The sequence below is a fragment of the Somniosus microcephalus genome, chromosome 12, assembly GCF_052327205.1.
Source record: "Somniosus microcephalus isolate GS21.2 chromosome 12, FLI_Smic_1.0, whole genome shotgun sequence".
Taxonomy (NCBI): domain Eukaryota; kingdom Metazoa; phylum Chordata; class Chondrichthyes; order Squaliformes; family Somniosidae; genus Somniosus; species Somniosus microcephalus.
The window spans coordinates 73,697,378-73,724,163 of record NC_140998.1 but is presented as its reverse complement, the minus strand read 5'-3'; the positions used below and the strand labels follow the sequence as shown (position 1 = coordinate 73,724,163).

General features: G+C 47.2%; 1 protein-coding gene across 1 annotated transcript in view; it reads right to left on the bottom strand.

The window, feature by feature from the left end:
• Nucleotides 1-24,511, bottom strand: part of LOC147109305 (5'-3' exonuclease PLD3-like) — a 97,273-nt gene extending 72,762 nt beyond the window's left edge. Inside the window, exon 1 of the mRNA XM_086003121.1 lies at nt 24,122-24,511. The gene's annotated coding sequence lies outside the window, so the exon portion shown is untranslated. The remainder of the gene's footprint in view (nt 1-24,121) is intronic.
• Between the last annotated feature and the right edge of the window lie 2,275 nt (nt 24,512-26,786).

Here is a 26,786-nt window from a genome sequence, read left to right as displayed (position 1 = left end):
CATAAATGTATTTTGATGCTTTGGCAACATAAGATGTACCTTATCATGCCAATAAAGCGATTTGAATTGAATTGAATGTTTAAGGTGGTGGATGGGGTGCCGATTAAGTGGGCTGCTTTGTCCTGGATGGTGTCGAGCTTCTTGAGTGTTGTTGGAGCTGCACTCATCCAGGCAAGTGGAGAGTATTCCATCACACTCCCGACTTGTGCATTGTAAATGGTGGAAAGGCTTTGGGGAGTCAGGAAGTGAGTCACTCGCCACAGAATACCCAGCCTCTGACCTGCTCTTGTAGCCATAGCATTTATGTGGCTGGTCCATTTAAATTTCTGGTCTATGGTGACCCCCCTAGGACGTTGATGGTGGGGGATCACTAATGGTACTGCTGTTGAATGTCAAGGGGCGGTGGTTAAACTTTCTCTTGTTGGAGATAGTCAATGCCTGGCACTTGTGTGGTGCAAATGTTACCTGCCACTTATCAACCCAAGTCCTTCCTATCCACTCTATCTATGCCCCTCAATTTTATACACCTCAATTCAGTCTCCCCTCAGCCTCCTCTGTTCCAAAGAAAACAACCCCAGCCGATTCAATCTTTCCTTATAGCTAAAATTCTCCAGTCCTGGCAACATACTCGTAAATCTCCTCTGTACCCTCTCTAGAGCAATCACATCTTCCCTATAATGTTGTGACCAATACTGTACGCAGTACTCTCGATGTGGCCTAACTAGTGTTTTATACAGTTCAAGCATAACCTCCCTGCTCTTATATTCCATGTCTCAGCTAATAAAAGAAAGTATCCCTTATGCCTTCTTAATCACCTTATCTACAAGTCCTGCTACCTTCAGGGATCAGTGGACATGCATACCAAGGTCCCTCTGTTCCTCTACACTTCTCTGTGTCCTACCATTTGCTGATGATTGAGAGTAGACTGATGGGGCAGCAATTGGCCGGGTTAGATTTGTTCTGCTTTTTGTAGACAGGACATACCTGGGCAGTTTTCCATGTTGTCGGGTAGATGCCAGTGTTGTAGCTGTACTGGAACAGCTTGGCTAGAGGTGCGGCTAGTTGTGGAACACAAGTCTCCAGCACGACAGCCGGGATGTTGTCGGGGCCCATAGCCTTTGCTGTATCCAATGCGCTCAGCCATTTCTTGATATCACGTGGAGTGAATCGAATTGGCTGAAGACTGACTTCTGTGATGGTGGGGCCATCAGGAGGAGGCCGATATGGATCATCCACTCGGCCCTTCTGGCTGAAGATGGTTGCAAGTGCTTCAGCCTTGTCTTTCGCACTCGTGTGCTGGGCTCCACCATCATTGAGGATGGGGATATTTACGGAGCCTCCTCCTCTCGTTAGTTTTTTTAATTGTCTACCACCATTCACGACTGGATGCGGCAGGACTGCAGAGCTTTGATCTGATCCGTTGATTGTGGGATCGTTTAGCTCTGTCTATAGCACGCTGCTTCACTGTTTAACATGCATGTAGTCCTGTGTTGTAGCTGCCCAGGTTGGCACCTCATTTTTAGGTGCGCCTGGTGCTACTCCTGGCATGCTCGTCTATACTCCTTATTGAACCAGGGTTGGTCTCCTGGCTTGATGGTAATGGTAGAGTGAGGGAAATGCCAGGCCATGAGATTACAGATTGTGGTGGAATACAATTCTGCTGTTGCTGATGGCTCACAGCGCCTCATGGATGCCCAGTTTTGAGCTGCTAGATTTGTTCTGCCCAGTTTTGAGCTGCTAGATTTGTTCTGAATCTATCACATTTAGCACGGAGGTAGTGCCAGACAACATGATGGAGGGTGTCATAGAGTCATACAGCAGAGAGAGAGGCCCTTCGGCACATTGTGTCCACGCCAGCCATCAAGCCCTGTCTATTCTAATCCCATTTGCCATCACTTGGTCCGTAGCCTTGTATGCTATGACGTTTCAAGTGCTCATCTAAATGCGTCTTGAATGTTGTGAGGGTTCCTGCCTCTACCACCCTTTCAGGCAGTGAGTTCCAGATTCCAACCACCCTCTGGGTGAAAAAGTTTTTCCTCAAATCCCCTCTAAACCTCCTGCCCCTTACCGTGAAACTATGCCCCCTGGTTATTGACCCCTCTACGAAGGGGAAAAGTTCCTTTCTATCTATCCTATCTACGCCCCTCATAACTTTGCACACCTCAATCAGGTCCCCTCTCAGCCTTCTCTGCTCCAAGGAAAACAACCACAGCCTGTCCAGTCTTTCCTCATAGCTGAAGCACTCCAGCCCAGGTAACATCCTGGTGAATCTCCTCTGCACCCTCTCCAATGCAATCACATCCTTCCTATAGTGTGGCGACCAGAACAGCAAACAGTATTCCAGCTGTGGCCAAACTGGCATTTTGTACAGCTCCATCATAACCTCCCTGCTCTTATATTCTATGCCTCGGTTAATGAAGGCAAGTATTCCATATGCCTTTTTAACCACCTTATCTACCTGTCCTGCTGCCTTCAGGGATCTATGTACATGCACACCAAGGTCACTCTGATTCTATGTCCTTCCTAGGGTCCTACCATTCATTGGCCCAGAAATTCCATTCGCAGCCCTCCCGCGGGCAGGGGACTGCAATTTGGAAAAATCTCCGCCTGGACCAGAGGGCTCCCAGGAGGCGCAGAATTCCATTGCTATGCCTCTTCAAACTGCCGGTGTGCAGGACACGCGTATCCCAGGGGAGCAGGTAGTTGGCAGCGTCCCTGGGATCACGTGGGCCATGGGAAGCCAATCAGAGCAGGGAATCTCCATTCATAGATTTGACAGAAAGACTTGTCAAATCGATGAATAGCGATCTGCCCCAAAACATAAGTAAAACTTCAAATAATTTTTTTTTTAAATCACCTTTTTAAAATGACTATAAATTACATAAATTAACTATTTTAAACAAAATTTTAAATTTTTGAAAAAAATTAAACTTTTTAACAGGGCTAAAAATAAACTTACCTTTAAAGTATTTTAAAATGATACATCAGTGGAAAAACATTTTTTTTACCTTCTTTAACTGTTAGCCTGGTCAAATAAAATTAGAGAGTTAAATGCGTGGCTCAAAGACTGGTGTGGGAGAAATGGGTTTTGCTTCCTGGGACACTGGCACCAGTACTGGGGCAGGAGGGAGCTCTTCTGTTGGGACGGGCTTCACTTGGCCAGTGCTGCGACTAGAGTCCTGGCGGATCATATAACTAGGGCTGTAGAGAGGGCTTTAAACTAACTAGTGAGGGTCCTAGAGAGCAAATAATAAAAATGACAAGAGAGAAGGTCATAGACTTAGGTAGCAGTGGGGAAATTAAAAACCAGAGTGTGGCAGGAAGGGGCAGAAGGTATGGAGTAAAAGGTAAAGTAATAAAAAGGGCAAAAGCAGGAACTAAGTCTCACAAAACATATTTGAAAGTTCTCTATCTGAATGCACGTAGCATTCGTAACAAAATAGACGAGTTAATGGCACAAATAACTACATATGGGTATGATCTTGTGGCCATTACAGAAACATGGCTGCAGGGTGACAATGCCTGGGAATTAAACATACCAGGTTATTTAATGATCAGGAAGGACAGGCAGGAAGGAAGGGGAGGTGGGGTGGCTATGTTAATAAAGGAAGGAATCACTGTAATACAGAGAAATGATATTGGGTCAAAAGATCAGGATAATGAAACAGTTTGGGTGGAGGTAAGGAATAACAAGGGGAAAAAAAACACTAGTGGGCGTAGTCTATAGGCCTCCGAACAGTTGCAACTCTGTTGGACGGAGTATCAATCAGGAAATAGTTGAGGCTTATAATAAGGGAACATTATAATTATGGGGGATTTTAACTATCATATTAATTGGACAAATCAAATTGGGCAGGGCTGCCTTGAGGATGAGTTCATTGAGTGTATTAGGGATGGGTTTCTTGAGCAGTATGTAACTGAACCGACCAGGGGGCAAGCAACCTTCGATCTGGTCCTGTGTAACGAGACAGGATTAATTAAAAATGTCCTAGTAAAGGATCCCCTTGGAATGAGTGACCATAACATGGTTGAATTCCATATTCAATTAGAGGGTGAGAAGGTTGGATCTCAAACAAGTGTGCTAAGCTTGAATAAAGGAGACTATGAAGGTATGAGAGCGGAATTGAGTAGAGTGGATTGGGAAAATAGATTAAAGGGTAAGACGATACATGATCAGTGGTGTACATTTAAGGAGTTATTTTACAACTTCCAAAAAAAATATATTCCACTGAGAAGAAAAGGGTGTAAAAGAAAAGACAGCCATCCGCGGCTAAGTAAATAAATTAAGGATAGTATTCGACTAAAAACAAGGGCATATAAGGTAGCCAAATCTAGTGGGAGGATAGAGGATTGGGAAAACTTTAAAAGACAGCAAAAAATAACAAAAAGATTGATTAAGAAAGGGAAGATAGATTATGAAAGTAAATTAGCAAAAAATATAAAAACAGATAGTAAGAGTTTTTATAGTTATATAAAAGGAAAAAGGGTGGCTAAAGTAAATGTTGGTCCCTTAGAGGATGAGACCGGGAAATTAATGGTGGGAAATATGGAGATGGCAAAAACACTGAATGAATATTTTATATCAGTCTTTACAGTAGAAGACACTAAAAATATCCCAACACTGGACAAACAGGGGGCTAAAGGGGGGGGGAGGAGCTAAACACGATCAAAATCACTAAGGAAGTGGTACTCGGTAAAATAATGGGACTCAAGGCGGATAAATCACCTGGACCTGATGGCTTACATCCTAGGGTCTTGAGGGAAGTGGCGGTAGGGATTGTGGATGCATTGGTAATAATTTTCCAAAACTCCCTGGACTCAGCAAAGGTCCCAGCAGACTGGAAAACTGCTAATGTAACGCCCTTATTTAAAAAGGGCAGTAGACAGAAGGCTGGAAACTATAGACCGGTTAACCTAACATCTGTGGTAGGTAAAATTTTGGAGTCCATTATTAAGGAGACAGTAACAGGACATTTGGATAATCATAATTTAATAGGACAAAGTCAGCATGGTTTTATGAAGGGGAAGTCATGTTTGACAAATTTGCTGGAGTTCTTTGAGGAAGTAACATATAGGGTAGATAAAGGGGAACCAGTGGACGTAGTGTATTTAGACTTCCAAAAGGCATTTGACAAGGTGCCACACAAAAGATTATTGCTTAAGATAAAAAATCACGGGATTGGGTGTAATATTCTGGCATGGATAGAGGATTGGCTATCTAACAGAAGGCAGAGAGTTGGGATAAATGGTTCATTCTCAGACTGGCAATCAGTAACTAGTGGTGTTCCGCAGGGGTCAGTGCTGGGTCCCCAACTCTTTACAATCTATATTAACGATTTGGAGGAGGGGACTGAGTGTAACATATCAAAGTTTGCAGATGATACTAAGATGGGAGGGAAAGTAGTGAGTGAGGAGGACATAAAAAACCTGCAAGGGGACATAGACAGGCTAAGTAAGTGGGCAGAGATTTGGCAGATGGAATACAATACTGGAAAGTGTGAGGTTATGCACTTTGGCAGGAAAAATCGTAGAGCAAGTTATTATCTTAATGGCAAGAAACTGGAAAGTACTGAAGTACAAAGGGATCTGGGGGTCCTGGTGCACGAAACTCAAAAGGTTAGTATGCAGGTGCAGCAAGTGATTAAGAAGGCTAATGGAATGTTGGCTTTCATTGCTTGGGGGATAGAATATAAAAATAGGGAGGTATTGCTTCAGTTGTACAAGGTATTGGTGAGACCGCACCTGGAATACTGCATACAGTTTTGGTGTCCATACTTAAGAAAAGACATACTTGCTCTCGAGTCAGTACAAAGAAGGTTCACTCGGTTAATCCCGGGGAAGAGGGGATGGACATATGAGGAGAGGTTGAGTAGATTGGGACCCTACTCATTGGAGTTCAGAAGAATGAGAGGCGATCTTATTGAAACATATAAGATTGTGAAGGGGTTGGATCGGGTGGATGCGGGGAGGATGTTCCCGATGATGGGTGAAACTAGAACTAGGGGGCATAGTCTTAGAATAAGGGGCTACTCTTTCAAAACTGAGATGAGGAGGAACTACTTCACTCAGAGGGTGGTAGGTCCATGGAATATGCTGCCCCAAAAAGCTGTAGAAGCTACATCATTACATAAATTTAAAACAGAAATAGACAGTTTCCTAGAAGTAAAGGGAACTAAGGGTTACGGGGAGCGGGCAGGAATTTGGACATGAGTCTAGGTTCGGATCGGACATGGCCCTGTGGGTAGCGGAGCGGGCCCAGGGGCCGTGTAGCCTGATCCTGCTCCTATTTCGTGTGTCTAATTCTGTTAGATTCAGGAGATGGTTCTGTGATAGTAGATTGGCGGTTAGGATCAGATCAGCCATGATCTTATTGAATGGCGGAGCAGGCTCGAGGGGCCGATTGGCCTACTCCTGCTCCTATTTCTTATGTTATGTAAAAGCAGGCCTTGTGCCTGCTTTTCTAGGTGCAGCAGTTTCAGACTAACCTGGACTGAAGCAACTGTGAATAAAACGGAAGTTCCAGCCATACGCGCTGCCTCTCTGGCGCAGGCATTTGACCTGTGAAGCCCTTTCTTCACATAACGGAAGTTTCGGTTTCCAGCGCATGCGCAGTGCATGCCTGAAACCAGCACTTCTGTTGGCCCTACGGGTGAGTACACAGCGCATACACACCCGTAAGAAACGGAATTTATGGGCCTTTGTGTATTCCCTTGCCTTGTTAGTCCTCCCAAAATGCATCACCTCACACTTTTCAGGGTTAAATTCCATTTGCCACGGTTCTGCCCATCTGACCAACCCTTCTATATCGTCCTGTAGCCTAAGGCTTCCCTCCTCGCTATTTACCACTCCACCAATTTTCGTGTCATCTGCGAACTTACTGATCATACCTCCTACATTCATATCTAAATCAGTAATGTATACTACAGACAGCAAAGAACCCAGCACCGATCCCTGCGGTACACCACTGGACACAGGCTTCCAGTCACAAAAACAACCTTTGACCATCACCCTCTGCCTCCTGCCACTAAGCCAATTTTGGATCCATTGTGCCAAATTGCCCTGGATCCCATGGGCTCTTACCTTCTTGACCAGTCTCCCATGCGGGACTTTGTCAAAAGCCTTACTGAAGTCCATGTAGACTACATCAACTACACTACCCTCATCCACACACCTAGTCATCCCCTTGAAAAATTCAATCAAATTGGTTTGACATGATCTCCCCCTGACAAAGCCTTGCTGACTATCCTTGATTAATCCTTGCCTCTCCAAGTGGAGACTAATTCTGTCCCTCAGAACTTTTTCCAATACTTTCCCTACTACTGATGTTAGGCTCACTGGCCTGTAATTCCCTTGTTTATCCCTACTACCCTTCTTAAATAATGGTACTACATTAGCTGTTCTCCAGTCCTCTGGCACCTCCCCTGTGGCCAGAGAGGTTTTGAAAATTTGTGTCAGAGCCCCTGCAATCTCCTCCCTTGCCTCACACAGCAGCCTGGGATACATCTCGTCTAGGCCTGGCAATTTATCCACTTTTAAGCCTGCTAAAACTGTTAGTATCTCCTAGAAACATAGAAGATAGGAGTAGGCCACTTGGCCCCTCAAGCCTGCTCCGCCATTCAATGTGATCATGGCTGATCATCCAATTTCAGTACCCTGCTTTCTCCCCATACCCCTTGATCCCTTTTAGCCTTAAGAAATATACCCAACTCCTTCTTGAATATATTTAATGAATTGGCCTCTACTGCCTTCTGTGGTAGAGAATTCCACAGGTTCACCACACTCTGGGTGAAGAAATTCCTCATCTGTCCTAAATGGCCTACCCCTTATCCTTAGACTGTGACCCCTGGTTCTGGACTCCCCGACCATCGGGAACATCCTTCCTGCATCTAGTCTGTCCAGAATTTTATAAGTTTCAATGAGATCCCCTCTCATTCTTCTAAACTCCAGCGAGTACAAGCCCAATCGTCCCAATCTCTCCTCATACGTCATTCCTGCCATCCCAGGTATCAGCCTGGTGAATCTTCGCTGATCTCCTTCCATGGCAAGAACATCTTTCCTCAGATAAGGCGACCAAAACTGCACACAATACTCAAGATGTGGTCTCACCAAGGCCGTGTACAACTGCAGCAAGACATCCTTGTTCCTGTACTCAGACCCTCTCGCTACGAAGGCCAACATACCATTTGCCTTCTTAACCGCCTGCTGCACCTGCATGCTTACCTTCAGCGACTGGTGCACAAGGACACCCAGGTCTCGTTGCACTTCTCCTTCTCCATTGCCATTCAGATAATAATCTGCCTTCCTGTTTTTGCCACCAAAGTGGATAACCTCACATTTATCCACGTTATATTGCATCTGCTATGCTTTTGCCCAATCACCCAACATGTCCAAATCATCCTGGAGTTTCTTGGCATCCTCCTCACAGCACACACGCCCACCCAGCTTTGTGTCGTCTGCAAATTTGGAGATATTACATCTAGTTCCCTTGTCTAGATCATTAATATATATTGTGAATAGCTGGGGTCCAAGGACCGATCCCTGCGGTACCCCACTAGTCACTGTCTGCCACTTGGAAAAAGACCCGTTTATTCCAACTCTTTGCTTTCTGTCTGCCAACCAGTTCTCTATCCAAGTCAATACCTTGCCCCCAATCCCATGTGCCTTAACTTTACACGATCTCTTATGCGGAACCTTATCGAAAGCCTTCTCAAAGTCCAAATACACCACATCTACTGGTTCTCCCTTATCTATTTCACCAGTTACATCCTCAAAAAATTCCAGTAGATTAGTCAAGCATGATTTACCTTTTGTAAATCCATGTGACTTTGTCTGATCCTGTCACTGTTTTCCAAGTGCTCTGCTATTACATCTTTTATAATGGACTCTAGCATTTTCCCCACTACCGATGTCAGGCTTACCGGTCTGTAATTCCCCGTTTTCTCTCTACCACCTTTTTTGAATAGTGGGGTAACATTAGCTATCCTCCAATCCATGGGTACTGTTCCAGATTCCATCGAATGTTGGAAGATGATCAGCAACGCATCTACTATTTCTAGGGCCACTTCCTTAAGTACTCTAGGATGTAGATTATCAGGCCCTGGGGATTTATCGGCCTTCAATCCCATCAATTTCCCTAACACCATTTCCCTACAAATACTGATTTCTTTCAGTTCCTCCCTTTCATCAGAGCCTATGTTCCCCAACATCTCTGGGATGTTATTTGTGTCCTCCTTTGTGAAGACAGAACCAAAATATGTATTTAATTGGACTGCCATTTCTTTGTTCCCCATTATAAATTCCCCTGATTCTGACTGCAAGGGACATACACTTGACTTCACCAATCCTTTTCTCTTCACATATCTATAAAAGCTTTTACAGTCAGTTTTTATGTTCCCTGCAAGCTTACTCTCATATTCAATTGTCCCCTTCTTAATTAATCCCTTTGTCCTCCTTTGTTGAATCCTAAACTGCTCCCAATCCTCAGGTTTACTGCTTTTTCTGGCCAATTTATATGTCCTCTCCTTGGATCTTATGCTATCCCTAATTTCCCTTGTTAGCCACGGTTGAGTCACCTTTTTTGTTACATTTTTATGCATGAACAAATTCTGTAGTTCATCCATGCGCTCTTTGAATGCTTGCCATTGCCTATCCACCGTTAACCCTTTGAGTGACATTCCCCAATCAATCCTACCCAACTCGCGCCTCAGACCATCGTAGTTTCCTTTATTTAAATTCAGGACCCCAGTCTCTGTGTCAACTACTTCATTCTCCATCTTAATGAAGAATTCGATCATATTATGATCGCTCCGACCCAAGGGGCCTTGTACAACAGGATTGCTAATTAATCCTTTCTCGTTATATAATACCCAGTCTAAGATGGCCTGATCTCTGGTTGGTTCCTCGACATATTGATCCCTCTCAATACTAATTTGTTCAAGTATATCACAATCCCCCTGCCTAATTTCTATGCCTAGATCGTCCTTCGCAATGTTGAGGACTCCCAGGGCCACTCCCTCCGGACTGTATACCACTGTACCACCACCTCTGGTGGGACTGTCCTGCTGGTGGGACAGGGCATTCTCAGTGATGATCTTGCATAGCAAATGTGAGATCTCATATGAATTCTGAACCAACAAAATGGAGAGGTGGGAATGGAAGAGACATGCCAAAAGCAAAACTCAGTACTGGTAATAGAGGACAGAGATTTAGAAATCTGGTCTGTGGAACAGTGCCTCAGAATGAGTCAGTGCCTTTAGGAGAGCAAATTAGAAAATAAAACTCAACATTGTTACCTAGAGAATACGCAATGTCTGAGTCTGAATTACATGCTCAAAGGATTCTAACAATGATATAAACTACAATATCTATCTAAGATAAGACTGTCAACTTCAAATCAGAGACTTCCTGGAAAGATGTAAATAAGATAGTTAATGGACTAGAGAAAGCAGACCATGAACCATACTTTAAGATACAATACTGAGCCCGTGCCCATTAGTGTAAGGGAAAAGTTAGGGCAGACATCAGGAAACATTTCTTTGCACAGAAGTTCAACAGCTGGAATGTATTCCCGATGGTTGGTTGAGACCAGGACAAAGGGCTTATTTAAGAAACGGCTAAGATCCTGTAATTGTAGCATTAAGGATACATGGGCCAAAAGTCCATCATTCAAATCTACTTGTGAACAGCAAAGTTCAAGCAATATATGGACTCAAGAGAATAAATTTCAGCCATTAACACGCTCCCAACCATTATTTTTAGCTGATTTTCTTTGCATGTTTTAGGACTTCCTTGTTAAAAGTCTTTACTTTCCATTATCTACTCCAGCTGTTCAGATTTTTTGTGGTCTGTGGTTTGTGTTGGAAAGGTGCAGTTCTTTACAAAATTTTGGCATCAGACCAATGTTAGAATGTCAGCTCGCTGGAAGAGTATTTTCTTGCAAAATAACACTATGGGGTAATTTTACGAGACTCTACTGCTAGCATGGAGCTTCACTGGATGCAGTCAGAGATTAGACCTATAACACTACTGCCCAATTTCCAACCCACAATCACTGATCAAGAGGCTCTGAATCAGCAGGAGGGTCTTATGAAGGAAAATAATAATATATATAAAATTGCAAAACATTCCTCGCTCTGTATTTTTTAAATAATTTATACTAAATATATATGCTAGCCAAACAGAGCATAAGCATTTTAGTGAGAAACAGTATCTTCCAGTAGGATATATATATATATACTAGCTGGGGGTGCCCGGCGGTGCCGAGGCTTTTTCGAGGGCATGTTGTTGTTGGAAGAGAGAGAGAGCGCGAGCGAGGGGGGGGGGGAAGAGAGAGCGCGAGCGAGTGGGGGGGAAGAGAGAGCGCGAGCGAGTGGGGGGGGAAGAGAGAGAGCGAGTGGGGGGGGAAGAGAGAGAGCGAGTGGGGGGGGAAGAGAGAGAGCGAGTGGGGGGGGAAGAGAGAGAGCGAGTGGGGGGGGAAGAGAGAGAGCGAGTGGGGGGGAAGAGAGAGAGCGAGTGGGGGGGGAAGAGAGAGAGCGAGTGGGGGGGGAAGAGAGAGAGCGAGTGGGGGGGGAAGAGAGAGAGCGAGTGGGGGGGGAAGAGAGAGAGCGAGTGGGGGGGGAAGAGAGAGAGCGAGTGGGGGGGGAAGAGAGAGAGCGAGTGGGGGGGGGAAGAGAGAGAGCGAGTGGGGGGGGGGGAAGAGAGAGAGCGAGTGGGGGGGGGAAGAGAGAGAGCGAGTGGGGGGGGAAGAGAGAGAGCGAGTGGGGGGGGGAAGAGAGAGAGCGAGTGGGGGGGGGAAGAGAGAGAGCGAGTGGGGGGGGGAAGAGAGAGAGCGAGTGGGGGGGGAAGAGAGAGAGCGAGTGGGGGGGGAAGAGAGAGAGCGAGTGGGGGGGGAAGAGAGAGAGCGAGTGGGGGGGGAAGAGAGAGAGCGAGTGGGGGGGGAAGAGAGAGAGCGAGTGGGGGGGGAAGAGAGAGAGCGAGTGGGGGGGGAAGAGAGAGAGCGAGTGGGGGGGGGAAGAGAGAGAGCGAGTGGGGGGGGAAGAGAGAGAGCGAGTGGGGGGGGAAGAGAGAGAGCGAGTGGGGGGGGAAGAGAGAGAGCGAGTGGGGGGGGAAGAGAGAGAGCGAGTGGGGGGGGAAGAGAGAGAGCGAGTGGGGGGGGAAGAGAGAGAGCGAGTGGGGGGGGAAGAGAGAGAGCGAGTGGGGGGGAAGAGAGAGAGCGAGTGGGGGGGGAAGAGAGAGAGCGAGTGGGGGGGGAAGAGAGAGAGCGAGTGGGGGGGGAAGAGAGAGAGCGAGTGGGGGGGGAAGAGAGAGAGCGAGTGGGGGGGGAAGAGAGAGAGCGAGTGGGGGGGGAAGAGAGAGAGCGAGTGGGGGGGGAAGAGAGAGAGCGAGTGGGGGGGGAAGAGAGAGAGCGAGTGGGGGGGGAAGAGAGAGAGCGAGTGGGGGGGGAAGAGAGAGAGCGAGTGGGGGGGGAAGAGAGAGAGCGAGTGGGGGGGGAAGAGAGAGAGCGAGTGGGGGGGGAAGAGAGAGAGCGAGTGGGGGGGGAAGAGAGAGAGCGAGTGGGGGGGGAAGAGAGAGAGCGAGTGGGGGGGGAAGAGAGAGAGCGAGTGGGGGGGGAAGAGAGAGAGCGAGTGGGGGGGAAGAGAGAGAGCGAGTGGGGGGGGAAGAGAGAGAGCGAGTGGGGGGGGAAGAGAGAGAGCGAGTGGGGGGGGAAGAGAGAGAGCGAGTGGGGGGGGAAGAGAGAGAGCGAGTGGGGGGGGAAGAGAGAGAGCGAGTGGGGGGGGAAGAGAGAGAGCGAGTGGGGGGGGAAGAGAGAGAGCGAGTGGGGGGGGAAGAGAGAGAGCGAGTGGGGGGGGAAGAGAGAGAGCGAGTGGGGGGGGAAGAGAGAGAGCGAGTGGGGGGGGAAGAGAGAGAGCGAGTGGGGGGGGAAGAGAGAGAGCGAGTGGGGGGGGAAGAGAGAGAGCGAGTGGGGGGGGAAGAGAGAGAGCGAGTGGGGGGGGAAGAGAGAGAGCGAGTGGGGGGGGAAGAGAGAGAGCGAGTGGGGGGGGAAGAGAGAGAGCGAGTGGGGGGGGAAGAGAGAGAGCGAGTGGGGGGGGAAGAGAGAGAGCGAGTGGGGGGGGAAGAGAGAGAGCGAGTGGGGGGGGAAGAGAGAGAGCGAGTGGGGGGGGAAGAGAGAGAGCGAGTGGGGGGGGAAGAGAGAGAGCGAGTGGGGGGGGAAGAGAGAGAGCGAGTGGGGGGGGAAGAGAGAGAGCGAGTGGGGGGGGAAGAGAGAGAGCGAGTGGGGGGGAAGAGAGAGAGCGAGTGGGGGGGGAAGAGAGAGAGCGAGTGGGGGGGGAAGAGAGAGAGCGAGTGGGGGGGGAAGAGAGAGAGCGAGTGGGGGGGGAAGAGAGAGAGCGAGTGGGGGGGGAAGAGAGAGAGCGAGTGGGGGGGGAAGAGAGAGAGCGAGTGGGGGGGGAAGAGAGAGAGCGAGTGGGGGGGAAGAGAGAGAGCGAGTGGGGGGGAAGAGAGAGAGCGAGTGGGGGGGAAGAGAGAGAGCGAGTGGGGGGGAAGAGAGAGAGCGAGTGGGGGGGAAGAGAGAGAGCGAGTGGGGGGGGAAGAGAGAGAGCGAGTGGGGGGGGAAGAGAGAGAGCGAGTGGGGGGGGAAGAGAGAGAGCGAGTGGGGGGGGAAGAGAGAGAGCGAGTGGGGGGGGAAGAGAGAGAGCGAGTGGGGGGGGAAGAGAGAGAGCGAGTGGGGGGGGAAGAGAGAGAGCGAGTGGGGGGGGAAGAGAGAGAGCGAGTGGGGGGGGAAGAGAGAGAGCGAGTGGGGGGGGAAGAGAGAGAGCGAGTGGGGGGGGAAGAGAGAGAGCGAGTGGGGGGGGAAGAGAGAGAGCGAGTGGGGGGGGAAGAGAGAGAGCGAGTGGGGGGGGAAGAGAGAGAGCGAGTGGGGGGGGGAAGAGAGAGAGCGAGTGGGGGGGGAAGAGAGAGAGCGAGTGGGGGGGGAAGAGAGAGAGCGAGTGGGGGGGGAAGAGAGAGAGCGAGTGGGGGGGAAGAGAGAGAGCGAGTGGGGGGGAAGAGAGAGAGCGAGTGGGGGGGAAGAGAGAGAGCGAGATTGGGAGTGTGAGAGAGAGCGAGATTGGGAGTGTGAGAGAGAGCGAGATTGGGAGTGTGAGAGAGAGCGAGATTGGGAGTGTGAGAGAGAGAGAGAGATTGGGAGTGTGAGAGAGAGAGAGATTGGGAGTGTGAGAGAGAGAGAGATTGGGAGTGTGAGAGAGAGAGAGATTGGGAGTGTGAGAGAGAGAGAGATTGGGAGTGTGAGAGAGAGAGAGATTGGGAGTGTGAGAGTGAGAGAGATTGGGAGTGTGAGAGTGAGAGAGATTGGGAGTGTGAGAGAGAGAGAGATTGGGAGTGTGAGAGAGAGAGAGAGATTGGGAGTGTGAGAGAGAGAGAGATTGGGAGTGTGAGAGAGAGAGAGATTGGGAGTGTGAGAGAGAGAGAGATTGGGAGTGTGAGAGAGAGAGAGATTGGGAGTGAGAGAGAGAGATTGGGAGTGTGAGAGAGAGAGAGAGATTGGGAGTGTGAGAGAGAGATTGGGAGTGTGAGAGAGAGATTGGGAGTGTGAGAGAGAGATTGGGAGTGTGAGAGAGGGATTGGGAGTGTGAGAGAGGGATTGGGAGTGTGAGAGAGAGATTGGGAGTGTGAGAGAGAGATTGGGAGTGTGAGAGAGAGATTGGGAGTGTGAGAGAGAGATTGGGAGTGTGAGAGAGAGATTGGGAGTGTGAGAGAGAGATTGGGAGTGTGAGAGAGAGATTGGGAGTGTGAGAGAGAGATTGGGAGTGTGAGAGAGAGATTGGGAGTGTGAGAGAGAGATTGGGAGTGTGAGAGAGAGATTGGGAGTGTGAGAGAGAGATTGGGAGTGTGAGAGAGAGATTGGGAGTGTGAGAGAGAGATTGGGGGTGTGAGAGAGAGATTGGGAGTGTGAGAGAGAGATTGGGAGTGTGAGAGAGAGATTGGGAGTGTGAGAGAGAGAGAGATTGGGAATGAGAGAGAGAGATTGGGAGTGTGAGAGAGAGAGATTGGGAGTGAGAGAGAGAGATTGGGAGTGAGAGAGAGAGATTGGGAGTGAGAGAGAGAGATTGGGAGTGAGAGAGAGAGAGATTGGGAGTGTGAGAGAGAGAGATTGGGAGTGTGAGAGAGAGAGATTGGGAGTGTGAGAGAGAGAGATTGGGAGTGTGAGAGAGAGAGATTGGGAGTGTGAGAGAGAGAGATTGGGAGTGTGAAAGAGAGAGATTGGGAGTGTGAGAGAGAGAGATTGGGAGTGTGAGAGAGAGAGATTGGGAGTGTGAGAGAGAGAGATTGGGAGTGTGAGAGAGAGAGAGATTGGGAGTGTGAGAGAGAGAGAGATTGGGAGTGTGAGAGAGAGAGAGATTGGGAGTGTGAGAGAGAGAGAGATTGGGAGTGTGAGAGAGAGAGACTGGGAGTGTGAGAGAGAGACTGGGAGTGTGTGAGAGAGAGACTGGGAGTGTGAGAGAGAGACTGGGAGTGTGTGAGAGAGAGACAGGGAGTGTGAGGGAGAGAGACTGGGAGTGTGAGAGAGAGATTGGGAGTGTGAGAGAGAGATTGGGAGTGAGAGAGAGAGAGAGACTGGGAGTGTGAGAGAGAGAGAGACTGGGAGTGTGAGAGAGAGAGAGACTGGGAGTGTGAGAGAGAGAGAGACTGGGAGTGTGAGAGAGAGAGAGAGAGACTGGGAGTGTGAGAGAGAGACTGGGAGTGTGAGAGAGAGAGAGACTGGGAGTGTGAGAGAGAGATTGGGAGTGAGAGAGAGAGAGAGACTGGGAGTGTGAGAGAGAGAGAGACTGGGAGTGTGAGAGAGAGAGAGACTGGGAGTGTGAGAGAGAGAGAGACTGGGAGTGTGAGAGAGAGAGAGACTGGGAGTGTGAGAGAGAGAGAGACTGGGAGTGTGAGAGAGAGAGAGACTGGGAGTGTGAGAGAGAGAGAGACTGGGAGTGTGAGAGAGAGAGAGAGAGACTGGGAGTGTGAGAGAGAGAGAGATTGGGAGAGTGAGAGAGAGAGATTGGGAGAGAGAGAGAGATTGGGAGAGTGAGAGAGAGAGATTGGGAGTGAGAGAGAGAGAGAGATTGGGAGGGGAGGAAGGTGAGGGGAGGGAGGGGGGAGGAAGGTGAGGGGAGGGAGGGGGGAGGAAGGTGAGGGGAGGGAGGGGGGAGGAAGGTGAGGGGAGGGAGGGGGGAGGAAGGTGAGGGGAGGGAGGGGGGAGGAAGGTGAGGGGAGGGAGGGGGGAGGAAGGTGAGGGGAGGGAGGGGGGAGGAAGGTGAGGGGAGGGAGGGGAAGGTGAGGGGAGGGAGGGGGGGAGAGTCCCTGAGCCCCGCCCCCCCAATCACCCGAGCCCCGCCCCCTCGATCTCCCAAGCCCCGCCCCCCCGATATCCCGAGCCCCGCCCCCGATCTCCCGAGCCCCGCCCCATCCCGAGCCCCGCCCCCCCTTCTCAGGAGCACGCCCCCCCCCGATCTCCCGAGCCCTGCCCCCCCGGAGCCCCGCCCCCCCGATCTCCGGAGCCCCCCCCCCCGAGCCCCGCCCCCCCGATCTCCGGAGCCCCGCCCCCCGAGGGTGGCCCCCCCGATCTCCCGAGCCTCGCCCCCCCCCGATCTGTAGTCCGGGCCCGCGATCTCACGATGTCCCGAGCCCCGGCCCCCCGCGCAGCGGCGTCCCACTCTCCGGAGCCCCGCCCTCCAGATCGCCGATTGCGGCTGAGAGCCCCGCCCTCCTGCACTCCGAGCCCCGGCCGAGCCGGCTTGAAGTTTGCCGGTTGCCGGGGTAACCCTTCCCGCTCACAAAGGCCGAGATCCCGCCCCCCGATGTCCCGAGCCCCGCCCCCCGCCCTCCCGAGCAGCGGCGTCCCACTCTCCGGAGCCCCGCCCTCCAGATCGCCGATTGCGGCTGAGAGACCCGCCACCCTGCCCGAGCCGAGCGCGGAACAGAGAGACTGCCGCGTCTCAGCTGCTCCTGCTGCGCGCGCACCCTGACCCTCGTGGCTGACGCCGATTGAGTTTGGGGACAGCCGTTTTAAAAAAAAGCCAGAGCGGGCTCTCGCGGGCGGGCGGCGCATGCGCGGTTAGTGCCAGCGGCGCGAGGCGGCCCGCGGGGAGTAGGCAGGGAAACCCCGCGGGCTGGCGGCCGTTAGAGCGGCTCACTTCGGGCCCCGACACCGTCAAACCTGAGAGGGGGAAGTAGAGAGAGACAGAGAGGGAAGAGGAGAAGGAGAGAGAGGGAAGAGGAGAAGGAGAGAGAGGGAAGAGGAGAAGGAGAGAGAGAGAGGGGAAGAGAGAGAGAGAAATTTTTGGAGCTTCAAGCCTGCTTGCAGCGGGCCTGGAGACCAGCACCGAGTCCCCCCTGCGCGAGGGTGAGGAGGAGGAGGGGGTTGCGAAACACAATATAAAACTGAAATAAATTGTTCATTAATTCCCGAACACATCATTGAAATATTTACCTTAGTTCCCTAACACACAGAAAGTGTGGGGGGAAAAAATCGTGGAAAATCAAGATGGCGGCCAGTCACCTCGGTTCAGAAGGATAAGGCCCGCCCACACACGCACCGATTGGTCGACCGGTCAGGTCACCAAAGCATAGGATTGGTCAATCGTCGAGTCACTCGACACTCAACTGTCGGAAGACCTCGACGTCACACGGTCACTAATGAGATGCTAATGAGCGGAACGCTGAACGTTTTTGGGATACCGCGGGCTGGATCAGTGCGGCCGGCGCATGCGCGGTCAGTGCGGCCGGCGCGCGCGCCCCCGCGATTTCCAGAGGCTCGCGCGCCCCCGCGATTTCCCGAGGCTCTCCCCCCCCCCGCGATTTCCCGAGGCACTCCCCCCCCCCCGCGATTTCCAGAGGCTCTCCCCCCCCCCGCGATTTCCAAAGGCTCTCCCCCCCCCCCGCACGATTTCCCGAGGCTCTCCCCCCCGCCATTAAATTGTTATTTAATTCCCTAACACATCATTAAAATATTTACCTTAGTTCCCTAACACAGAGAAAGTGTGGGGAAAAAATCGTGAAAAATCAAGATGGCGGCCAGTCACCTCGGTTCAGAAGGATAAGGCCCGCCCACACACGCACCGATTGGTCGACCGGTCAGGTCACCAAAGCATAGGATTGGTCAATCGTCGAGTCACTCGACACTCAACTGTCGGAAGACCTCGACGTCACACGGTCGCTAATGAGATGCTAATGAGCGGAACGCTGAACATTTTTGGGATACCGCGGGCGGGATTTTTGTCCGGCCGAAACGTAAATACGCCTATGACCGGTCCGGAATCGCAAGCTTTCTTTTGAGGTGATGCGCGCGTCGGTACGCTCTGTAACTTCCAAACGTATAGAGACCAGGCGGACAGACAGACAGACAGACAGAAGAGCCGCTTTATATATATAGATACACACAAGGCAGGTATGGCCTCCTGTCTTGAGAAACTATCAGCTTCAAATGGCGTTGTATCATGCTAACTGAACCCCCATTTTTTAATCTCAATATGTAAACCAAATCACAAAATACTCTAAATGTATTATATTTTCTCCCCACTGTTTTCCCAGTTCTCTATTTTCCTTTCATTTTCTCTCCCTACATTTCCTGGAGGTGGTGACTGATGATGGAGTACCTTGTCCAACTCGATATTTGTTATTTGCAGGAGCCTAGATAGGGAGTTGGAAAGTTACTTTGACTATATTGTTCAATAAAGCTGAATCTAGTCATGTTCTCATTTGACGTCCATATGCGTGCACTTCCAATAAGGGTTGCTAGGCAGTGATCAGGAATGGAAATGCTAAACAATTTCCTCCTCCTTACCTTAGAATACTGAGGCCAATTGTACACCCCTACAGCTGAGATTGGCCAACTCAGTAGAGAGTGGGAATCAGTAGGCAGATGACCTCCTCCCAAGTCACTGCTGGTATTATGCTATAACCAGACACTAGAAGATACATGGAAATAGTTCAGGCCAAATTTCTCGTCACTTTTGCTTGGTGCTTTCTGTTCTCTTCACATCTTTACATCCTCTAGGGACTCCCCTACAGAGAATCGTGGCATTTTGCTCGTTTTTAAAAAAAAGTCAAATACAAGAAGAAATTTCTGACCATCAACTTAGCACCCAGTTAATCTATTAGCGTGCGTTTATATAGAGAGTTTTATTCAACAGTGGGAACAATTTAAATGCACTTGACCTCTAGACAGGAGTAAAGCAACAGAAGTCCAATAAATAATGAATTAGGTACACCCAACAAACAACTTAATCAGTCCACTGAATAGTTTGTGTCAGAGATCACCAATAAGAAGTCAAGCAAAAGAGGAATTGAGATTGAAGCTTCACATCTGCTTGTTGTTAGTCAGGGCCAGTGAAAGGAATTTGAGAAGCTCTCTGATATTTCCTGTTTTCTTCATGCGAAGTAGTGTTACTATTTTTATTAACAATTTAACTTGTTACATGAAGTCAGATGTCATCACATGACTGTACCAACAAAAACTAAGCCCTCATCATAGTTCAATTGGAAACCATTCAAAACCTGCACTGTATCAATACACTCTCCAAAGTTGTGATTTTACAATAGTGGCATTTTACTCTTTGTTCAGTATTGTATCAAAATGGTCGATCTTCTTGTTGAAGTTCCCTAGCAGATGTAAAAGAGCAGAAGAATATTTTTACATGTATTGTGGACTGCACAGCAATGTTACATTATAACAATGGCTCTATTTTCTCTCTTTTGCCCCACCCCCACACAATTTTCTCTCCTCTTCAGAAGGTGATGACTACTGCTAGGGTGTAGTTCCAATGGTTGTGAGCAGTCCTCCCATACTTTAAGCAAATGGCCATTCTTTACATATGAGCCTAGGCAGTGATAATCTGCACAGCATTCAACAAAGTGAGGGAGAAGGGGACAAGAATGGTAGGCAAGCCCAATCGTGATGTCTGCACAGGTGCACTTTCCAGGGATCACTGGAAAGACAGGAACCTTGGGCTGATTTTTTGCCTTCCCCGGCTAAATAAGCATAGGGCTCACATCTGGACCTTGCTATTCTGTATAACTCAGTACCAGACTCCACTGTTCATTTACCCACTCAGCGAGTAGGGGCAGACTGTAGCTCTACTTACCCAAGTTTCTTAAATTGTGGTTCCACACATGTTTGAGCCTGGATAAGAACACCCACCATTTTGGACTTGTTTTACTACACACTCTTAATAAAAGTTAAATCTTCTCAATCTAGCAGTTTCACACATACTAGAGTCTGAATAAGAGAAGCTATTAAGGCACAGTTTTATATCCAATCACAATGTACGTGGCAGCAAATTAATAGGTGTTTACTGCATTGCAACATTGAATTCTGCTAGTTTAAGAAAATAGTGCTACTGCTGAATAAGTTAGCCAAAGCTTAAAATTAAGGACATTGTGGCAAAACCACTAAGTGACTTACATAATTGTCTGTAACCAATGTTATTACCTCTAGCATTAATTGTCTGTAACCAATGTTATTACCTTTCAAGTTGGCTCTGGTTAAACAGAGCTAGATCGACAACATCGCGATCTGACGCGATGACATCATCACGTGGGTCACATGACATCCCCTTCGGCGGGAAACGTGATGATGTCATGACGTCAGAGGTAGAGGGCGGGACCAGCCAATCCTCGTGTGGATTGAAAGAGAAAAGACCTGTTTTGAGCTTCTCCTGTAGTTTCTTGTTTTGTAAAGTTCTTAGACAATAAATTTAATTTGTTAACTTCCAGTAAGTTATAGATTCTTTGTTAGGAGTGCAGAGACTCCTACAACATGATAAATCCAAATTCTGTGGGGCAGTTACTTTGTAATTAGCCACTTGTCATGTAAGAAATGATTTCACAGCACAATACACACTTAGACATGAAAGTTTTAAGCTGGGTGAAAATGGTTGATAATTCCCAAAATGGTAAATTATGCCAACAATTTTAAATGATCTAATTAGATACCAAAATATACTGCATATTCATAATTGACAAGTGATATAAAGAGAAGTGAGGTCATAAAACTACTTTCGCCATATAGCAACTATACTTATGTTTTATGAATTACTGGGCTTTATAAGATTTTTTCACATATAGTTCATTTCCTGTTTCTTGAATTGCAGGTTTACTACGATAATCAGAACTGTTTCCACCCTGTTGTAATGATTTTGTTTAAAAAGAGGAAGTATATTCGCCTAAATCTAATTGAGCATGTTATTCTGGAGATGTCTGTGCACTTAACTGGTATTTTTCAGTCTTTCATTTATGTTTTAAAACTGCTGGGTGCAGGCATTTTTGTAGAGTCACCTTTAGTGATGAGTGAGGATGGTGGTCTGGGCAACACTCTAATGAATGAATAAAAAGACAGTGACAAAGGCAGACACATCAATGAAGGATTATGAGAACATTCAGATGCATCTACTTCCCTTTGCATAAAGTACGAGGTATTTTAACAAAATGTTACAGCTCGCAGTCGATCTTTGAAAAGATCAGAAATTCCCAAGTTGTAAATCATTCTAATGTTTTAATTATATCCTAATTAGATGTTGATGCATAGAGATATGGATACTGAATTTATTGCAAAGCTTAAGTGCACAGTACAAAATCAAATACTGAGCTGAAGTTACAGAATTGTAATAAGTGTTCTGCAGTCTAAACCATGCGGTAGACATGATTTGAAGGATTTTCTTAACCATTTAATTAATTTGCGAGGTTCAGATCATGTTTTCCCATAGGTGCAGCCGTACACAACATAGCTCCTTGCACCCTCTCATTACCAAACTTTCAGTAGCTAAATAACTGCCTACGGATTATCACACCCACTAGGCATGAATTGGTATGCAATTTTCAACAAATCAGGTTGGCTACAAAATTAATTACCATGAAAGGCATGCCAAGTTGAATTATTTTACAGCTAAGCCCACAATTTAAAAATAGATTGTTGGTCACAACAAATACATAGTAGCTCATCCCTAAGTAATATTTTTATAATATTAAAAGATGACAGACTCATCTGGACTTGCTAAACAACCATTTATTGGTGTACACAGTTTACTGTGTGGGTTTTGTTCCCTACAAATAGTAGTGATGGAAAAATGTTTTGTGTGTTGCAATGCCAATGCAATACGACGGTTGATACAAAATTGCAGCATGCTGAATTATGTTGATGCTCACAGCTATCATCAATGCCTGTGGTTACTGGACGTGCGCAGTCATTTCAAGAAATTCAGCTTTAAACTATTTCTAAATTTTAACATTTATAATTAGATTGTGTCAATATGTTGGCACATCTCATTACTGGAAAGTCTACAAAGAGCTCAATATTGGGTAAATTGAATGTACCATGCATTTTGACCCACTCACATTAAAATCAATAGGAGCAGTTTTGAGATGTAAAGCCCAATGAGTGCACCTTTTCAAGTGACTGCACAAATAAAAAACTCTGATTTGGTCTGCAGAAAAATTGTCAGGATTTGAGAAGAGTCCCTATTACTTAGGGATGAGCGATTGGTCATATTATATTAAAATGAGAAACTCACAGGCATACTGCACTACCATCTCATTTATACTCTTTAAGTCCATAATACATTTTGAAACGGGAACAGTCTAAGATATTGAGCTAAATATACATTAATGTTGCATTCTTACCACTCCATATCAGTAACATTAGCTAATGCCACAAAAGAAAGAAAAAAAGATTGCCTTCTCATAAATATCCTCCACTGTCTTTGTACACATAGGTCGCAACCAGATGTGCTAGCATGTGTAGCCATTTAACAGAAATGCTGTTAGACCAAATCCATAGAGTATTAATTATGCCTCGTGCAATCGATTGCATGCAGCAAAGAAGCTGCCTCGACACATGGGCACTGAAAATAACACAAGGAGAGCAATGCAAGCATAATGATGAACACATCAGCAGATTTAACATATTAAAGTTTAATAGTCTACTTGGATTTTTTTCGGTGCCTACATTACTTGCATTTACCAGTTCATTTACAGGCAGCTGTTGTCCTTGCTAAAGAATGCAGCGCCACAATATTCTTAGAAACATGTAATCTCACTCGCCTAATGGTTCGACAAGTTTATCGATTGAGTAGCTGTACAGAACAGGAAGGTCACAGGCTCAATTCCCAGTCTGTGGTGAACTAGCTAACCTCAGAGGAGTGACGGTCGAGGCACTACAATTTGCCTCTGCTCCCTGGGTTGAGAAGAAAGTCTGCCAGGGTTCCTGCTCTTAATCATTATCCACTGATGCCTGGTAAAAGTGGGAGTGTGTAGACATTGGGTGAGGTTAGAGTTGGGCTCAATTGTGTTGACTCACATGGCCAAACAGCCTTCAAATATGCGCAGTCAGTGCTCACATACTAGATGCAGGTACTAGATGATGACAACTGTCTGTGGAACCATACTCCTGCAAGGAATCAACGCCTTGTGGAGGGGATGGGGGGGAAAGGATAAAATTAGTAAAGAAAACACACCAGGGAAAAACACAATCTCAGAAAATACATGCTCATGCTATAGTGAATATATAACTATCATCTGCATACTTTACATCATAGGGTAAGAATCAGTTGGACCTTACAGTATATGCTCAGACCCGCAGGGAATACTTCATGTTTACAATACTTACAGGAGTAGACCTGAGTGCATGGCCTAAACCCAACCTCACCCACAAATATTTAAGGAGAATCTCACTTCATTGATTAGATTCGACAGAACTGTTAATTCACAAAAATCCATTTAATTAAAAGATGATGTGTCCTCTTTCACTAAATAAGGTGTTTTTAATAAAATTAAAGCTAACTTTCAATTTTAAAAGTGATACATACAGGAGAATGGGCACAGAGCTGAACCTGTTAGATGCATTTAATGCCAAGATGTACTTTATGCTTTAGCCTTCATGATAAGTCTGCATATCGTGTTTAGTTCATGGAAGTGAACTAATAAAGGAAGCAATATCAAAACACAGGAAAACAAAAACAGATTTTTTTAAAAAATTGATAAAGTAAGTAAATTGTTTTCAAAAAAAGAGATGCATTGAACTACATACAGATAGAAAACATTTCAATTCAACCTTGCAAAACACAAAAATAATGTATGGACTTACCAGTACTGAATAAAAACTAGGTGGTTTTGCTGGTAGTTGTGTATCTAGTTTACAGAGAATGACTGCTTTCGGACCAAACAGCTGTTGTGACGTGATGAAACCTTTAGTAAAACCGCTACTCCCTTACTTCCCTTTTAAGTTTAGCATACTTCTGTAAAATGGCACCATATTACTAGCTTTGCACTTAGCTTTTGGTACTTAGCATCTAATTTGCTTTTGGACCGTCTTATGTTCCCTAGATTCATTGTTTTGGAGACTTTAAAAGGGTCCTAAATGAAAACAGACTTGCAGCCCATCAGCTGAGCTGGATTAAAACTCGGACCAGAGGCGAGATGATCAAATCCATTCTGATGCACAGAATGAATTTTCAGTTTTGCCCATATTATCACCGAGAAACTGAACATGAAAAGTTGTACAACAAAAGTAGAAAATATCAGTCTAAGAAAATAGTCAATATGTATCTAATTTCTGAAATGGTTAGGAAACACAAATATTTCCTGTGCCCCTTTCACCTTGAAGGGAAAATAAAAAGCAAATGTTTGCCCTCAGAGTCATACAGCACAGAAAGAGGCCCTTTGGCCCATTGTGTCCGCGCCAGCCATCAAGCCCTGTCTATTCTAATCCCATTTTCCAGCACTTGGTCTGTAGCCTTGTATGCTATGGCGCCTCAAGTGCTCATCTAAATGCTTCTTGGATGTTGTGAGGGTTCCTGCTTCTACCACCCTTTCAGGCAGTGAGTTCCAGATTCCAACCACCCTCTGGGTGAAAAAGTTTTTCCTCAAATCCCCTCTAAACTTCCTGCTCCTTATCTTGAAACTATGCCCCCTGGTTATGGACCCCTCTACTAAGGGGAAAAGTTCCTTTCTATCTACCCTAACTATGCCTCTCATAATTTTGTACACATCAATCAGGTCCCCCCGACAGCCTTCTCTGCTCCAAGGAAAACAACCCCAGCCTGTTCAGTCTCTCTTCATAGCTGAAGCGCTCCAGCCCAGGTAACATCCTGGTGAATCTCCTCTGCACTCTCTCCAATGCAATTACATCCTTCCTATAGTGTGGTGACCAGAACTGCACACAGTATTCCAGCTGTGGCCTAACCAGCGTTTTGTACAGCTCCATCATAACCTCCCTGCTCTTATATTCTATGCCTCGGCTAATGAAGGCAAGTATCCCATATGCCTTTTTAACCACCTTATCTACCTGTCCTGCTGCCTTCAGGGATCTATGTACATGCACACTAAGGTCCCTCTGATCCTCTGTCCTTCCTAGGGTCCTACCATTCATTGTGTATTCCCTTGCCTTGTTAGTCCTCCTAAAATGTATCACCTCACACTTTTCAGGGTTAAATTCCATTTGCCACAGTTCTGCCCATCTAACCAACCCATCTATATCATCCTGTAGCCTGAGGCTTCCCTCCTCGCTATTTACCACTCCACCAATTTTCATGTCATCTGTGAACTTACTGATCATACCTCCTACATTCATATCTAAATCATTAATGTACACTACAAATAGCAAAGGACCCAGCACCGATCCCTGCAGTACACCACTGGACACAGGCTTCCAGTCACAAAAACAACCTTCGACCATCACCCTCTGCCTCCTGCCACTAAGTCAATTTTGGATCCATTGTGCCAAATTGCCCTGGATCCCATGGGCAATTTGATCAGTCTCCAATGTGGGACTTTGTCAAAAGCCTTACTGAAGTCCATGTAGACTACATCAACTGCGCTACCCTCGTCCACACACCTAGTCATCCCCTTGAAAAATTCAATCAAATTGGTTTGACATGATCTTCCCCTGACAAAGCTATGCTGACTATCCTTGATTAATCCTTGCCTCTCCAAGTGGAGACTAATTCTGTCCCTCAGAATTTTTTCCAATAATTTCTCTACTACTGATGTTAGGCTCACTGGCCTGTAATTCCCTGGTTTAGCCCTACTACCCTTCTTGAATAATGGTACTACGTTAGCTGTCCTCCAGTCCTCTGGCACCTCCCCTGTGGCCAGAGTGGTTCTGAAAATTTGTGTCAGAGCCCCTGCAATCTCCTCCCTTGCCTCACACAGCAGCCTGGGATACATCTTATCTGGTTCTGGGGATTTATCCACTTTTAAACCCGCTAGTACCTCCTCCCTCTCAATACTAATTTGTTCAAGTATATCACAATCCCCCTGCCTGATTTCTATGCCTACATCGTCCTTCTCCGTAGTGAACACAGATGCAAAATATTCATTTAAAACCTCACCTACATCTTCCGGCTCTACACAAAGATTGCCACTTTGGTCCCTAATGGGCCCTGCTCTTTCCCTGGTTATCCTCTTGCCCTTAAATATACTTATAAAACACCTTGGGATTTTCCTTTATTTTGCCCACCAGTGTTTTTTCATGCCCCCTCTTGGCTCTCCTAATTTCTTTTTTTTTTTTTTTTTTTTTTTTTTTAAGTACCCCCCCTGCACTTTCTATACTCCTCTAGGGCTTCCGCTGTTTTTAGTCCTTTGTATCTGCCAAAAGCCTCCCTTTTTTCCCCTAATCCATTCTTGTATACCCCTTGACATCCCGGATTCCCTGGGCTTGTTGGTCCCACCCTTGACCTTTACGGGAACATGTTGGCATTGTACTCTCTCTATTTCCTCTCTGAAAGACTCCCACTGCTCTGATGTGGATT